General features: G+C 29.3%; 1 long non-coding RNA gene across 1 annotated transcript; it reads left to right on the top strand.

Moving 5' to 3' along the window:
* Window positions 1–2,275: 2,275 nt before the first annotated feature.
* On the top strand, window positions 2,276–2,617 carry LOC123274478. Its single transcript, XR_006511520.1, has 2 exons — window positions 2,276–2,433; window positions 2,504–2,617. It is a non-coding gene; the product is annotated as an uncharacterized LOC123274478 (long non-coding RNA).
* The last annotated feature ends 2,927 nt before the right edge of the window (window positions 2,618–5,544 follow it).

Raw genomic sequence — 5,544 nt, 5'->3', positions numbered from 1 at the left:
AAAATTAATTAGTAAATATCACTGATTATCATTCTAAAAAGAAATTGATTAGTTAAAACATTACTTAAGACATTACCACAAACAAAATTCAACGATATTTATATTTGATTGCTTAAAAAATCAAATCATAACTTTGCCTCTTATAGCGTCAATAATTGGGGCTTTTACCTTATCTAATGTTTGGAAAAATCCATTCATTTTAATCTGTTACATTCCCTTGATCCCGCAATAAGAACAATTTATTAGTTATGTAATCAGCAAAAATAACATATGTAAAATTGTTAGTCCGTTGACTGAATTACTACATGTAATGTTAAGTTTTGGAAACCTTACAATAACTTTTTTTCCCGCTGCTAAAGAGACGTTTGTTGTAAGGAAATTTCTAGTAAATGTTATTGAAACTCAATAGACATGGCCTAAATTTCATGTTTCAAAAAGTCCTAGTTTATAAACAACAACATTTTTAGTAGATTTCATAGAAATCTAACTATTTTATATCATGGAACCAATTATCATAACCAAACACACGATCAGCCTATAAATATAAATTTTTCAACACTTAGTTCACCAGACATAATTAGCTTCTTTCTTAAACTTTTTTAAATGACGTTGAATCAAACAAATATTGAGGTTATGTAATAAAAACAAAAGAAAATCTTATTAAAAAACAAATTAATGAAAAATGAGAGTCTTTTGGTTTCATTAGCGGGAAAAAATGTATATAAAAAGTAAATCGTAAAAAAATGAGAAAGGGTTGTTAAAATCTAAAAAAAAGTAGCCTATAGGCATCATGATGTTTCTCATAATATAATGGATGTTTTAAACATGACAAATCTACAGATGTGCAAAAATAAATTATCTATATGAAAATCATTTAAAAAACGTTCAAAAATTGTCGTAAATTGTTCTAAAAATGTTTCAAATTTGTTGTAAAACATTCTAAAACTGTCCAAAAATGTTCCAAAATTGTCTCAAAAATATTCGAAAAATGTCTCAAAAGTATTCAAAATTTGTTCTCAAATAGTTAAAAAAATGTTTTAAGATTATTCAAAAAAGGTTCCACATAAGATTTAAGGACAAAATTTCAACTAAATTGCTTCAAATAAATTGCATTGATTCTAAAATTATCTTAGAAGTATTCCGAAAATCTTAAAAAAAATACTTAAAAGTTATGAAATAATTACTAAAATCCACCATTTTAGCGTTTCCGATTATCTATATGATGTCCTAAAATTGTCCTTTAATAATGGTGTTAAAGTAACACGGATCGAAAATTTACACCGAGAGAATTTCACACCATTATTTCACACCACACGACCATGTAAAGTGCTCTGGGTCCATTTTTAAATCGAAATTTTTACAGTGTATTTATTTTAATCAAAAACTTTTATCTACTTTATATTTTATTATTTTAAACTTTCAAAATTAAATATTAACTTTTCGATTATTTATCTTTAATTATTAAACATAAAAGTTTAATTATAAAAATGGTGTTACTTAAAATATTATCAACACCGGAAAATTTATAACACCGATTTAACACCGAAAAAATATTTACACCGCGACCGGTGTTACTGTTACACCGATTTCGGTGTTGAATTTAACACCGGAATTTTTAACACCGTACACCGCATGGACTCACACCGGTTTTTACAGTATATAATTATACAAGTTTGCTAACAAGTACTTTAAAAAGTTGATAAATTAAAAATATATTCAAATAAATCCAACCCCAATTTAAAATTCTCACCTTTCTTCTCTCAAAACATAATAACAACAACTTGTATAAATTTTTTTTACACAACAAGTGTAACAGACACGTGGAATTCAGCATAAGTTATTTTTACCCTCTTATTTTTTACTTCAACTGGAAACTTTAAATATTCATTAAATAAACAGCAAGTTCAGTCACTTGAAGGGTAAGTAAGTTCGTTACTTTAACTCGCTGTGATTGCAAAAAGTTTATTTTATTTCATCGGAAGTTAACTGAGTGGCTCAAGCTGTTGCAGATTAAAACTTTTCAAACTTTTTTATCGACAGTGAATAATAAAAAAAAAATAATTTGTACTCTCTGCGTCTTATAAAAAATTAAAAAATTATTTATTAAAATTGATTAGCTTAATAATTTTTTTCCTGGTCGCATAACAAAAATGATAAAGAGTATTACAATTTTCCTCAAGCAATTTTCTAAAATTGGTATTGATAGGAAATATGACGCACGTAAAAGATAAATTGAAACTATCGGTAGCAATTGGTATAAAGAGACAGTAAAGAATATTTTTTATTAAAAATTTACACACGGCAAATATTGTACAGTTTTTTAGACTTAAAAAAAAAATGTCCAAATTATTTTTCTTGGTTTTGTTAATCACTCTAGCAGTGAATTTTATCGACGCTACGTTCCCGTTTTGGTGCAGAAAAAATGATCAATCGGTAAAAATAAATATTTTTTTAATTAAATTATTTAGATGAGTAATTAATAAATTAATTGATAATTTTTTAGTGCAACCCACTTCTTGGGTTTGTATGCTGCTCTGGTCTTCGGTGCTCAAGTCTTCTCAGGGGAATATGTGGATTATAAGAGTATTAAATAATAATTTTATTATGATATTATTTATGTAAATTATGAATTATTGAATCGGAATAAATATTTAGTTAATAATTGGAAAAATAAAATAAAAAATTAATAACTGCAAGTCTTTGGCTTTTATTGTTTTATTATAAATATTTTTATAGAAGTAAAACCCCAACTCACCCTGACGCAAGACGAGTTAGGTTGAAACAGAATCTTAAAATTTAAACTAAACCCCAACTCAATACTCCTCACCCAGATACAAGACCAGTTAGGTTGAAAAAGGTTCTTAAATCAGGGCGGCATATGTCTACATCACAGGAATTAGGCTCTACTAGGTTGAACTGGAGTTTTAAAATTTCTACTCTGGACGAGATAAAATATAAAATAATAAGGTACCCGCGGGTAATAAGGCCTGTCGGGTAATAAGGCCTGAGTGATGGAAATGCTATTTAAAATCCGAACAAAAACAGTTTCGCTGTAAAAAATCGCGCCAAGTCCACGTTCATAAGCTATTAAGAAAAAAAAATTTGTTTTTTTCTTTACAAAAATATATAAAATAAAAAAATTAAAAAATCAAAGTAACCAATATGATTGTTTATGATTTTCGGAAATTAAAAAAAATTTTGTTACAAATTTAAAAATTAAAAAAAAAATTTGGAACGTATTTAGTGTGCGCGGTTGCAAAATATTTTACTTTTAATGAAATTCGTAAAATCTATTTACTAGGACTTAAAAAAAATTGAAATACACAATGACGCACACCAAGTACGTTCCAAAATTTTTTTCTTAATTTTTAAATTTATAACACAATTTTTAACTTCCCGCTAAGAAAATCGAAGATTTTCAAAAATCGGGAAGTTATTGTTTTCACCCCGTTTTGCAAAAATCGAGTTTTCATCAGATCTCGACGTTTGAAGGTCACAGGAAGCTTCCCTGACTATCCCCGTGAGGGTTTTCACGGTGTCTGTATGTATGTGTGTGTGTGAAAGTATGTGAACCGCTTATAACTTTTGAACAGCTTGACCGATTTCATCGCGGTTGGTGCCATTCGAAAGGGCTTGACTAAACTTAGATTTTGAAAACTATTTGGACCGATTCAGATCAATAGATTTTGAGAAATCTTCAAAAAACTGAAAAAAAAATTTTTTTCAAATGTGGTTTTTTTGGAATAACTTTTAAACGGCTTAGAGGTTCAATTCCAAAAACTAATCAGCTCTTAACCTCAAAAACCACGTTGATCGCCACCAGTCCGGTCAAAATCGGTTGATTCGTTCGAGAGATATCGTGAACGAAAGAAAACCGAAAAAAGTGTTTTTTCGGAATAACTCCAAAATTCTAGCGCGATCAATTCAAAATTTAAAATTCTTTGTGAGGCTTGAAAACTGCGTCGAATGCTTCTAACCGCGTAAAAATCGGTTTTATTCATTCAAAAGTTATTGCGGTTTAAAAATTCAAAAAATAGTGTCTTATCAAATCTCTATCAGACTTTTGAGCTCGAAGAGCTTTTAAAGCATAGGAAAGCAATCTCTTTGAGCTCGGAGAGCTCAAAATAACCATAAATTGTATTTTTGAGCTCGAAGAACTCAAAAACGTCATTGGTGCAATTTTAATCGCCTAAGTATGGAATTAGCGGGAAGTTGCAGGGATGGTCTTCAGGGTCAACCGTTTTCCTAATTTTTTTTACGATTTACTTTTATATACATTTTTCCCGCTAATAAAAACAAAAGACTTTCATTTTTCATTCATTTGTTTTTAATATGATTTTCTTTTGTTTTATTACATAACCTTAATATTTGATTGATTTAACGTCATTTAAAAAAAGTTTAAGAAAGAAGCTAATTATGTCTGGTGAACTAAGTGTTGAAAATTTATATTTATATGCTGATCGTGTGTTCCCGCATGAAAAAACTATATATGGCTGAACATATATGGAAAGTTATATGGGGAATATGTGATCATTTTTTCAAATGTGGTTTTTGGAATAACTTTTAAACGGCTTAAAGGTTTAATTCCAAAAACTAATCAGCTCTTAACCTCGAAAAACCACGTCGATCGCCACCAGTCCGCTCAAAATCCGTTGATTCATTCGAGAGATATCGTGAACGAAAGAAAACCGAAAAAAGTGTTTTTTCGGAATAACTCCAAAATTCCTAGCGGGATCAATTCAAAATTTAAAATTCTTTGTGAGGCTTGAAAAACTGCGTCGAATGCTTCTAACTGCGTAAAAATCGGTTTATTCATTCAAAAGTTATTGTGGTTTAAAAATTAAAAAAATAGTGTCTTATCAAATCTCTATCAGACTTTTGAGCTCGAAGAGCTTAAAAGCATAGGAAAGCAATCTCTTTGAGCTCGGAGAGCTCAAAATAACCCATAAATTGTATTTTTGAGCTCGAAGAACTCAAAAACGTCATTGGTGCAATTTTAAGCGCCTAAGTATGGAATTAGCGAGAAGTTGCAGGGATGGCCTTCAGGGTCAACCGTTTTCCTAATTTTTTTATAATTTACTTTTTATATACATTTTTCCCGCTAATAAAACAAAAGACTTTCATTTTTTCATTCATTTGTTTTTAATATGATTTTCTTTTGTTTTTATTACATAACCTTAATATTTGATTGATTTAACGTCATTTAAAAAGTTTAAGAAAAGAAGCTAATTATGTCTGGTGAACTAAGTGTTGAAAATTTATATTTATATGCTAGAATCGTGATTGTTCCTGCATGAGAAAGAAAGCCTATATATGGCTGAACATATATGGAAAGTTATATGGGGGAATATGTGATCATTTTTCAAATGTGGTTTTTTTTTGGAATAACTTTTAAACGGCTTAAAGGTTAAATTCCAAAACTTAATCAGCTTCTTAACACCTCAAAAAACCACGTCGATCGCCACCAGTCCGGTCCAACAAAAATCGGTTGATTCGTTCGAGAGACATCGTGAACGAAAAGAAAACCGAAAAAGTTTTTTCGGA

The sequence above is a fragment of the Cotesia glomerata genome, unplaced genomic scaffold, assembly GCF_020080835.1.
Source record: "Cotesia glomerata isolate CgM1 unplaced genomic scaffold, MPM_Cglom_v2.3 scaffold_370, whole genome shotgun sequence".
NCBI lineage: Eukaryota > Metazoa > Arthropoda > Insecta > Hymenoptera > Braconidae > Cotesia > Cotesia glomerata.
Note: the sequence above shows the minus strand (reverse complement) of the source record. Positions and strands in the feature narration are given on the sequence as shown.